At 54.6% G+C, this 11,352-nt stretch overlaps 1 long non-coding RNA gene across 1 annotated transcript; it reads left to right on the forward strand.

Annotated features, from left to right (window-relative positions):
- The first annotated feature begins 541 nt into the window (after positions 1-541).
- Positions 542-9,966, forward strand: LOC132598383 (uncharacterized). The gene is made up of 5 exons (XR_009566505.1): positions 542-700; positions 2,165-2,216; positions 3,581-3,666; positions 5,580-5,719; positions 6,834-9,966. It is a non-coding gene; the product is annotated as an uncharacterized lncRNA (long non-coding RNA).
- Positions 9,967-11,352: the final 1,386 nt, after the last annotated feature.

The following is an 11,352-nucleotide window of genomic DNA, read 5'->3' on the forward strand; positions in this document are numbered from 1 at the left end:
GTCACGTTTAGAACACAGGACATTTACTCAGCACAAGAAGCCCACGGGCAGGCGATTCCCGGGCAGACTGCACGGTCAGGCTTCAGTGGGTCTGGCTCTGCCGCCATGCTGTAGCCAAGTCCTTCAGTTTGTCTGGAACATTCTGGTTTTAGCACTGGCAGTCCAGGGTCCTGGGAAATGCCTCAGTCCCAGGCAAACCCTGGACGTCAGGCTTCCCACATCCTGCTCTGCTTCCTAATGGCAGCAGTGGGAATACGCTGAGGACTGCACTGACAATGGCCAGGACGGGAATTCAGGGCTAGGGCTGACTCCCTCTTACCAAGGAAGCAAAATCTTCCCCATGGTTCCCCCTGCAGATATTCCCTCACAGCTCATTGGTCAGAACTGGGTCACATGACCACTCTAGACCAATCACTAGCCAAGAGGGGCAGGAGTGGCACAAGGGCTCAGCCAATCATAAGGAGCTATGGGTGGGAACAAGGCTACCAGTGTCTGAGCACTTCCCGGCTCCCCATGGGAAGCACTTCCGGGATGGGTGTTAAGAGAAAAGAATGTTCCAGGAGCCCCCGTCCAGCGGGACAGGGGAGTCTGAAGCCCACCGTGAGAAACCTGCCCCGAAGCCCTGCCCGACTGGCTCTCCCCTTACTTTCAAAGGCTGGTGGGATGTGCAGCCGTGGGGGATAGAACCGGGGATGCTGAGGTCCGGGGGGACGGGGGGCGGGGCGCGGGGAATCGAAAAATGGGAGAGGCAGAGCCGGCGGGAGAACCGGGGTTTCTGCGGGAGGACCTGGGGCCAAGGCAGAGCGAGCAGGAGTCGGGCCCAGGCCAGATGGGCGCCGGCTTGGTGGGAGGCCGTGTGGGTGTGTTGTCTCCAAGCCCGGGGGTGGGCGGGCGCTGAGGCCCCTCTGCGCTTGTTCCTGAGGCGGGTGCTCCCCAGCCCGTGTCTGCGTTGGAGCATGGGATTCATTTGTTTTTCAGTCTTGCCAGTCCGCCCCCCTTGTCACTGCCATACCAAATAGACATTTGCTTCTCCTTCTTGCCAAGTCCCATATGGTCAGCGGGGGCGTCCTCCATGCAGTGACTCAGGGACTCCCCGCTCCGTGCAGCCTCTGAGGGTCCCGTCTCAACGCTTAGCTCCCAGGATCGGAGTGGAGCTGGGACCTTGTCCTGGCCTGAGCCTCTCAGTGGCCCCTTGTCTACGTTAGACGGCCTGGAGCCCCTTGGCCTGGGTGACGCGGGCCAGCTCTCTGGCTTGTCTGTGTGAGCTCTGTGTGGTCAGCTCCCAGTCTGAGAAATGAGATACAGCATCACCCACCACCTCTGGTCATTGTGAGGACAGGCCCTGGCCCACAGGAAATGCACGAGAAATGCTGCCTGTTCCTCTGCACGCTTCAGCGTGAAGTGGCAAAACAAACCAACACCCAAACCCTAAGTAGTTTGTTCTCATGCATTCAGTGCATCCAGCTGGTGTGGTTCTGAAGCAAGTTTGATTTTCAGTGTTTCTGTTGATGTTCAGGACGATCCCACGGTGCTGGGCCTGACTGAAAAGGCCGGCGGGGACCCCGAGGGCACCGTCCTGGGCTCCCTTTCCAGATGGTGGGGGGCCGTCCTCAGCCTGTGTGAGAGTGTGCAGGTTGGAGAGGGGAGGGGAGGAGGGAGGCAGTTAGCTGAGGAAGAGCTCCTATTTGCCCAATTTAATGCTGAGGGATTTCTGTGGGGCTTAGTAAATGGTGTTGGCCACTTCCAGGCCCCCTTCAGGGTTTCCTAAGGCTGGATTAGGGGCTTATCTGTTCAGGGCCCTGGGTTCTACTCCTGTCCTGGCCAGAGTCTCCTAATGACAAGCGGCCCGGGAGGCTTCAGTCGTCCTCGCAGTGGGACGTCCCTGCATGCTTCCTGGGGGCCTGCTGTTCATCCAGGAAGTGTGTAAGGAAACCATGTAGCGTTTGGGGCAGGGGCGCGTGCCGCGCGTGCCCCCCGGCCCTACATCAGTACAGTGTCACTGAACACTGTGTTCGAGACTATTATTTAGGGAAAACCAGTTATCAAAGGAGGGAGAATATGGTGCACTCAGCTCCCAGGGGCTTGTTAAATGTCAGATGGGAACCGGGGGTCGGAGTTTGCCGACATCTGTAACTGAGCAGAAACGTCAGTCCTTGCTTTGCAGAGCTAAGCTGGGAGGCACATGGGGTCCAGAGGAGAGAAGCAGCGAGTAGATGGTAAGGCACCCATGCTGGGGGGTAGATGATCCTGCGTCTCAGGGGCATGGTGCAGTGTCTCAGGTTCTAACTCATTCAGTAAGTCACTGAGCACCTACTGTATACAGTATACCTACTGTATACCATATGCCTGTTACGGTACGCCTACTGGACGCCACACGCCTGTTACGGTACACCTACTGTATGCCACACGCCTGTTACGGTACACCTACTGTATGCCACACGCCTGTTACGGTACGCCTACTGGACGCCACACGCCTGTTACGGTACACCTACTGTATACCACACGCCTGTTACGGTACGCCCACTGCACGCCCCACGCCTGTTACGGCCCGCCCACTGCACGCCCCACGCCTGATAGGGCCCGCCCACTGCACGCCCCCCCGCCTGATAGGGCCCGCCCACTGCACGCCCCCCGCCTGTTAGGGCCCGCCCACTGCACGCCCCCCGCCTGTTAGGGCCCGCCCACTGGACGCCCCCCGCCTGTTAGGGCCCGCCCACTGGACGCCCCCCGCCTGTTAGGGCCCGCCCACTGGACGCCCCCCGCCTGTTAGGGCCCGCCCACTGGACGCACCCCGCCTCTTACGGCCCGCCCACTGCACGCCCCCCGCCTGTTAGGGCCCGCCCACTGCACGCACCCCGCCTGTTAGGGCACGCCCACTGCACGCTCCCCACCTCTTACGGCCCGCCCACTGCATGCCCCCCGCCTTTTAGGGCCCGCCCACTGCACGCCCCCCGCCTCTTACGGCCCGCCCACTGCACGCCCCCCGCCTGTTAGGGCCCGCCCACTGGACGCCCCCCCGCCTGTTAGGGCCCGCCCACTGCACGCCCCCCGCCTCTTACGGCCCACCCACTGCACGCCCCCCGCCTTTTAGGGCCCGCCCACTGCACGCCCCCCGCCTCTTACGGCCCGCCCACTGCACGCCCCACGCCTGTTACGGCCTGCCCACTGGACGCCCCCCACCTGTTAGGGCCCGCCCACTGCACGCCCCCCGCCTGTTAGGGCCCACCCACTGCACGCCCCCCGCCTGTTAGGGCCAGCCCAATGGACGCCCCACGCCTGTTACGGCCCGCCCACTGGACGCCCCCCGCCTGTTAGGGCACGCCCACTACACGCCCCCCGCCTGTTAGGGCACGCCCACTGCACGCCCCCCGCCTGTTAGGGCCCGCCCACTGGACGCCCCACGCCTGTTATGGTACACCTACTGGACACCAAGTCAATACCGCCTCAGGTCTGCATCAGTCCTCCATGAGACAAGTACTCTATGTGCCAGGTAGGGTATTTTGGGTTATAAATGACAAAAAACTCCACCTAAAGTGTCTTCATCAAAAGTGTATTTTCCCTGGCACGTGTGCTTTGGAAGGTCCATGGATACACGAGCTTCAGGAACAGCTTCATCCAGGGTCCAGCTGATGTCCCTTGGCAAAATCTCTCTGCTCTCTTCGCAAGGTGGGCTCCCTTCTCAGTCACTCTCTCTCCTCATGTGTGAAAGTCGCTCCCAGGACCTCATCTTTCCGGGCTGACATCTAGTGAAGAGAAGTGAGAATCTTTGAACCAGCGTCTCTACCTCATCGTGTTGCACCTTTCTGGATCTTACTGGATGGTGTGCTCAGCCCTGATCAATAACCATGGCCTTGAGGAACACAGTGCACTGATTCATTTGGGCCTGAATAACAGGGCTTACTTTTTTTTTTAATTAATTAATTAATTTTATTTTTGGCTGTGTTGGGTCTTCGTTGCTGCACGCAGGCTTTCTCTAGTTGCAGCGAGCGGGGGCTACTCTTCATTGCGGTGCGCGGGCTTCTCATTGGGGAGCACAGGCTCTAGGCATGAGGGCTCAGTAGTTGTGGCTCACGGGCTTGGTTGCTCCGCAGCACGTGGGATCTTCCCAGACCAGGGCTCGAACCCGTGTCTCCTGCATTGGCAGGCGGATTCTTATCCACTGCACCACCAGGGAAGTCCAGTAGGGTTTACCTTTAAGCCCAGGATGGAGTCAACTTCAAATTACATGGGCTGCCAGTGGGGAAGGAGACGGTCACCTGGAGGGAAGTTGAGGAGACTTTTACAGGAGAATGAAGGGCTGCTGAGAGGCGAAACAGCAGATGTCCACTGAAGTGGAGTAAAGTACGCCACCTCAAAGTATGCCACTTGGTCATAAGGATCATTTTGAGCTGAAGGCAGTCTTTTTCTGTTTGGTTGGTGTTTTTCGTTTGGTTGGTTTTTTGTTTTGTTTCTATTTGGGTTTTTTTTGGGGGGGGGGCGTGTTTTTTGTTTTGTTTTTTATCCTGAAGGCAGACTTGAAGAAACAGACACCAAAAAAGCCCTCTGGACTCCACCTGTTTCCTAAAAGCGGGGCATACACTTATAAAGTTGTCTTCCGCTCCCCTTTCTGACTAGGAAGAACCAGAGACAAACCTAGACCCTTATCACCTAGCGACATCCCAGGAGGAATCTACGTAACAAAACTCACTGACTATTCTTCCTCTTCCATCAGTCCCCCCACGGGCCTGCCTTCCACAGTTTGCCACCCTAGAAACTCAAAGCCCTGTCACTTCTCCGAAAGTTCATCATTCCTTCAGTTAAGAGGCTAGGTGCTAACCCAGGTACTAACGGCTCTTTTGGGTTGCTCATCGCCGAGTACTCTGACGCACGTGTTAATAAACTTCTGTTGGTTTTTCTTCTGTTAGTCTGTCTAGTCAGTCTGACGTCCAGGGCTCCAGCCGAGGAAGCTAAGATGTGTGGAGGAAAACAACTTGTTTCTTCCTCTCATCCACCATGCTACTGTTTATCGCCCCATTTTATAATTAGGGAAACTGAAGTTCAGGCAATGTAAGTGAACTCCCCAAGGCTACACAGCGATTAAGTGGGATTGGGGAGAGTCTATGCCCAGTCGTTTTGAGTCTTTGTTATTTGACAGCTTCCTGGGCCTCAACTAGGTTGTTATTTGTCGTCCAAGATTACACTGCAGCTATCTTGGTAGTCCCTACAGGTGGCAGAATAAAGTCTTAAATAGAGTAGTGTTCAGTAACAGAATTGAAAAATTCTTCTAGGGGCTTCCCTGGTGGCGCAGTGGTTGGGAGTCCGGAGTTCGTGCCCCGGTCTGGGAAGATCCCACATGCTGCGGAGCGGCTGGGCCCGTGAGCCATGGCCGCTGGGCCTGCGCGTCCGGAGCCTGTGCTCTGCAACGAGAGAGGCCTCAGCAGTGAGAGGCCCGCGTACTGCAAAAAAAAAAAAAAAAAAAAAATTCTTCCAAAAAAGATCACTGTCGCAATAATTTGAAGTTTAATATTAAATTTCAAACCCATCTTCTAGCTGAATGCCTTCCTTTACCGTTTTGTAATAATATCCCTTTTATTTGCAAGGATCGCTGAAGCAGTGAATTTCAAAGACTCCGTGAGGCCTGCAGCCAGTTACCATATTTCCCTGGAGGAATCACTACCCCTGGCTCTCCCAGGGAGTGTTAGGCGCTTCTCTTCACGTCATCCGTCTCATGCACAAACAGGTGAGGCGCTCTCCTTTGATTTGGTTTAGCATTTAGGACGGTTGTTTGTCCACATGCTCATAGAAAGCGTCTTCAGTAGTGTGGTGGCCTGACTTGGCATTCTGCTGCCTCAAGAGCCCCTTCCTTTTCTTGATCTGTAGCAGAAAAGCTCCTCTGGTGGCAATGAGGGTTGATCTCAGGGTTTTAACAGGTAAAAGGCATCTGAGGCCAAACTGAAGATTTCACACTGTGCTATAGCAACTAGGAATGTTTCTATGAATAGAAATAATGTGTTTTAGGGGGAGGGAGATGTGATTTGTGGGGAGTGGGGATAAACTGGCCAGTTCTCAGTGGTCTTGTGTAACAGCCAATGGCAAGTGAAGGAATGCCTTCTGCCTGAGAGAAACACACTTGAGAGCTTAGAACACACCATTAAGTTTGCCCTGATGCATCTTAACTTTACTTTTTTTCTACATTGAATTTATTTTTCAATGGATGAAAGTACCCAAGTTACTGCTAATGGGTATGTGAACCGTCCACTTATTTTTTTTTTAAGCAGAGGTCTTCTTAGAAGCCCACATGATTTAAATTTATTTATTTATTTTTTTTGGCTGTGTTGGGTCTTCGTTTCTGTGCGAGGGCGCTCTCTAGTTGCAGCGAGCAGGGGCCACTCTTCATCGTGGTGCGCGGCCCTCTCACTATCGCAGCCTCTCTTGTTGCGGAGCAGAGGCTCCAGACGCGCAGGCTCAGTAGTTGTGGCTCACGGGCCTAGTTGCTCCGCGGCATGTGGGATCTTCCCGGACCAGGGCTCGAACCCATGTCCCCTGCATTACCAGGCGGACTCTCAACCACTGCGCCACCAGGGAAGCCCGAGAAGAGACCTTTTTTAACAGCAGAAAATTTCTTCTGTCTTTCCTCATTAAAGTAGGAGGTTCCAGACATCAGCTTCAGAAACGTACTCCAACCCACCAGCCTCAGTAGCATATTGACACAAGGGGCTAGGCAGCCAACACTGGCGCGTTACATTTGGATAATTAGCCACGAGTCTGGTCTTTCCACCAAGGGTGACATGCAAACTTGCAGTTTCATCAGAGAAGATAAAGGCGGGTCTTTTCTCCATGTCTCCTCATTTCAGACCATCCAGCTCAGCGGCAAGCAGCGCGCCCAAGTCTGCAAATCAAAATCCATTTGAATTTGTTTAAGGGGAGTGGAGCGCATTCACTGGTCCAGGCATGTGCCTTCTGGGCTGTTGCGTCACCACCTTTGGAAAAACACGTGAGGTGGGGCCCACGGATAGGCCGTGACTTGTCCCGCAGGGATTTGAAACGCCGTGATGGGCGTTGTGCCCTCGCGGGAGAGATCTGCTCCTCAGGCACTTACCTGACAGGTCTTGGCTCATCGGTGATTCACAGTGATTTTGCCCTCCAGGATTTCGGGGGGGCCTTGGTGTCATGAGGACACATTTCCTGTGTCTGGAGGACGACGCATTCTCGTGGGAAAGCGTGAGTTGGGGCAGAGTGCTTCCTCGTCCTGGCAGGTTCCCCATGGTCCAGAGGCAGAAGCGCCGCGGCGTTGGTGAAAGTCTTCAGGACCTGCTGGCGCATGTGGGGGAAGCGTCTGCGCATTGTTAATGAGGCTTCTTGATCTGTCAAGACATTTAACATTTAATACGTGTCATTAATGATTCAGAGAAGCAGCATTCCGTGCTCTTGGGAGGAGCACGTGCCAGTGTGGGACGTGAGCATCTAGAGGGACGGGAGGGCCCTGCCTCCCTCGGCTCACACGGGAGCGGGGTGCCACCCCTCCTCGTTCCCACAGGCCCCGTGGCAGGTGCTACACACTGGGGCCCCACTGCAGACGTGCTTTTCTATTGAAAGTCAGTGAGAAAAGCAGGGTTCTCAGCTTTCCTTAAAAAAAGGTAATAGAGTTTTTGAGCAAAACCATCTTCCATGTCCCTGACAAGAGCCGCCTACAGTGGCTCAGAATATGACCTACAGCCCTTGAGGAGGGACTAAAGGGCCTTGACTCTGTTTAGTGGCCGCACTTAATACTTGGTGTTGCTTGACTGTTTTCCTTTGCTTCTGCATTTTCTCACTTCTCTGATTAAACTTATTCTCTGGCTGAAGTTCTTCCACAGACAGAAGGCAGGCGGAGCACGTTGTGTGGCCCGTCTCGCCTCCCGCACCCTTTACTCGTCACAGCGCGCTGCTGCCCGCTTACCTCCCACCTTACCGGCCCTTCCTTCTCGGTCTCCTTTTCAGGCTCAGCCTCCCCACTGCAAGTTAAGCGTTCTGCAGAGGTGCATCCTGGGTCTCTTCTCTCCTCACTGTATTTCTTTCTGTAGTTAACCTTATCATTCCCCAGGCCTTCGAAACTGCCCGTACGTTGATGGATCCCAAAGTTATGTCTCTAGAATATTCCTACCTCTTAGCTCTAGATTCATGGGTCCAGTTGTTTCCTTGATGTCTGCATCTGGATGTCTCGCGGGCAGTGCAGCGTCCACAGGCCAAAGTCATCTCCGGTCCCTCACTTCAGACCTCGCTCAGCGTTTCCACTTTGCTAAACTGAACCACAGTCCATTGACCTGGACGAATCAAGAGAACCCATTCCTTGTATTCCCTTTCCCTGACTCTCCTCGTATCCAGCTCACTGCTAACTGTTGATTTCATGTCCAAAATTCCCTGAAATCCACCCAGTTTCCTCGTCTCCACGGCCTCCACCCCCAAGTGCACCCAGTGCCATTTCTTGCCTGGTGCCCGCGCAGCCTCCTAGCTGGACTCCTGCCCTCTGCACTCCCTGTGGCAGATCGAGTGCTTTTTTAAGAAACAAGTCTGGTCGTCTGCCTCCTGTACCACTCTCCTTTTCTGTCTCTGCCTCAGCCACTGGGCCTTTGCACACGCTGTTCACCCAGCCCAAAGCCCTCTCCTCCCTCTCTGGTCACTGCTGGCCGCCCCGTGCCTCACCTCCTGGGCCAGGGAGCACCACTGCACTGTCCCCCATTCCTTGTTGGCATACCCTCCTGGGCCAGGAGGCGCCCCTGTGCTGTCCCCCATTCCTTGTTGGTACTTACACGCCTCCTGTGGCCACTCACTACCTGTTGCTCTTTTCTGCTAGACTGTCAGCTCATGGTTTGGGTTCATCATGGAATGCACAGCACACGGCATACAATAGGGACTCGACGAATATCTACAGTATAAAATGAAATACAGATAATAGTCCTTGGTAAATGGAAATCAGAGGTTAGAAAAGGCTGCTGACACAGTGCGGCTGCGGTGGCTGCAGGACCCGAGTCCCGGTGTGAGACACCAGAGCCAGGGTGCTGCTCTGTGTCTCCTCCGAGGGCGAGGCCGGGCTTCATCTGCATCTGCCCCGTGTTTGTGTTCACGCCCCGGGCAGGAACTGCAGTGCGCTGCTGAGCTGGTAATTTAATGAGCACAGACGTCCGTCCATCAGACAGTCTGGTTCAGCTACTGTTTTAAGAGATTTGAAGATAAATCTAGTGCGAAGGTCAGTCACTTAAATCGTCTGTTATTGTCTATTAAGGAAAATGTGTACAACAGGATTAACATGTAGCTGGCCCTCCATGTCTGTGAGTTCTGTCCATGGATTCAACCCACCTCAGATCGAAAATACCGGGGAAAACATTCCAGAAAGTTCCCAAAGGCAAAACCTGAATTTGCTGCAAGGCAACTATTTACATAGCATTTAAAATGTATCTACAGTTGTGTACACGGCTTGTACCTCATTTTAGGTTTTATGAGATCTGGAGATGATTTAAAGCATGGAAGGAGGGGCATAGTTATACGCAAATGCTATGCCAGTGTCTATAAAGGACCTGAGCACCTGTGGATTTCGGTGTCCTTGGGGGGGTCCTGGAACCAATCCCTGTGGATACTGAGGGACCGCTGCAATTCACAATAAAACATGGAAAAAGATATTTATTTTTCGAGACACTGAACCATTTAGTTGTTACAAGTATACATACATTTTAAGAAGCAGTAATTATAATGTAGACAAGCTTTTTATTCTCACAGTTAATTATAATTGTGAAAGGCAGGGTTATCGCATGGAGAGTCACCAGATCACATCCCCCGCAGATTAAGTTGTATCATTAAAGTGTACCCACCGCCTCCTTATTTGTCTGATTTTTTTTTTTTAATACTTGTGCTCTAAAAACACGGAAGTCAGAGATATGGGAACATATGTATATGTGTAACTGATGCACTTTGTTATAAAGCAGAAACTAACACACCATTGTAAAGCAATTATACCCCAATAAAGATGTTAAAAAACAAACAAACACACACGGAAGTCAGTGGGGCGAGTGTGATCTGGGCTTGTGCCCGTCTCACCTGCATCAGGTTCTCGGAGCTGTGGGTGCATTTTCACAACTGAGGGTCTCCTTAACTCCATCAGTTGGCGGTTTGACTCCTTTCTTCCGTGATTTTTATTCCACCTGTTGAAACGTGTGGACAAGTCGCCACGCCCTTGCCGATGGATTCAAATGGCCCAGCAGCCTGGGAACCCTGCCCCGCCCTCTCCACGGAGGCCCGTGTCTTCACGACAGGCCCCCGTGTCACAGCCGCTGGCTCAGGGGCTGGAGGAGGACGGGCTGGGGCTGCGGCCGCAGGAGGGCCTGAGACTACACAGAGCTCAGCCCCCGCAGGGCCAGGGCCCTGAGCCGTCCTGGGGGCTCCTGCCCGGCCTCCAGCCGCTCCACCGACGGCCGTGGTCACCCCTCATTCACGTCTCTGAGCCGTCTCGTCTGCGCCTGGACTCAGCGCACCTTCCGTTGGGGCAGGAGCGCTGCTCTCCCTGCGGGCGGAGTGACCGCCCCTGTTCATGGCCATCGAGGAGACACAGGAGCTTCCAGGGCTTTCCTGGGGGTGATGGCTTTGAAGATCCCAGCGGTGACACACTCCCTTCCTAAGGATACGGGTGAGAGAGCTGGGGTCTCCCCTCCCCTTCTCTTTCATCTGCATCCGTAAGGACTTTCTGAAGCAAACCTGACCCAACCTGCAGTATCCACAGAGGAACGCACAGGCCCCTGTGACCTGCTAGGGGCAGGTTGGATCAGGGCTGACATGCCGCAGTCGGATCTCCGCTCAGCTCTGTGTCGCCGCGCTGACTCTGTGCTCAGACAGCGTGTCCTCCAGCAGTCACCAGGCCGAGGCCTACCTCGTTCACACCAAGCAGGAGACACAGGGCCTGTCCCAGCCTTCCCAGGTCTCACTGCCACTTATCTGCCCTGATGGTGTCACTGCTGGCCCGGCCGCACCGTGGCAGGAGCCAGCTGCGTGGTTGGCTGAGACCCACATGACGGGGCGGCGCGTCTCCAGGAAGATCAGGGCCCAGTGAACCAGGAGGCAGGTCAGTGGGTGCTAAGCCGCGAGATCTTCCTGCGACCAAGGCCAGGGAGGTGGGCTCGCTTTCTTATTTGTGAGCTTCTCCAGCAGAGTGGAACAAGGGAGAGGACAGAAATGTCAGCTGGTACATACTGGTGAGGGTCACAGCGGTTCAGGGGTCACGACCTTCCCAGGCAGCCTGGGATACAGAGGGTGGGCTCCCCAAACCCCCCTTTCCACTCTGAGTGGGACTGAGCATCTTTGAGGAAAACGGTGAGAAGTGTTAGAGCACAAACGCGCTTGTTATCT

This window comes from Globicephala melas, chromosome 13 (assembly GCF_963455315.2).
Source record: "Globicephala melas chromosome 13, mGloMel1.2, whole genome shotgun sequence".
Classification (NCBI taxonomy): Eukaryota; Metazoa; Chordata; class Mammalia; order Artiodactyla; family Delphinidae; genus Globicephala; species Globicephala melas.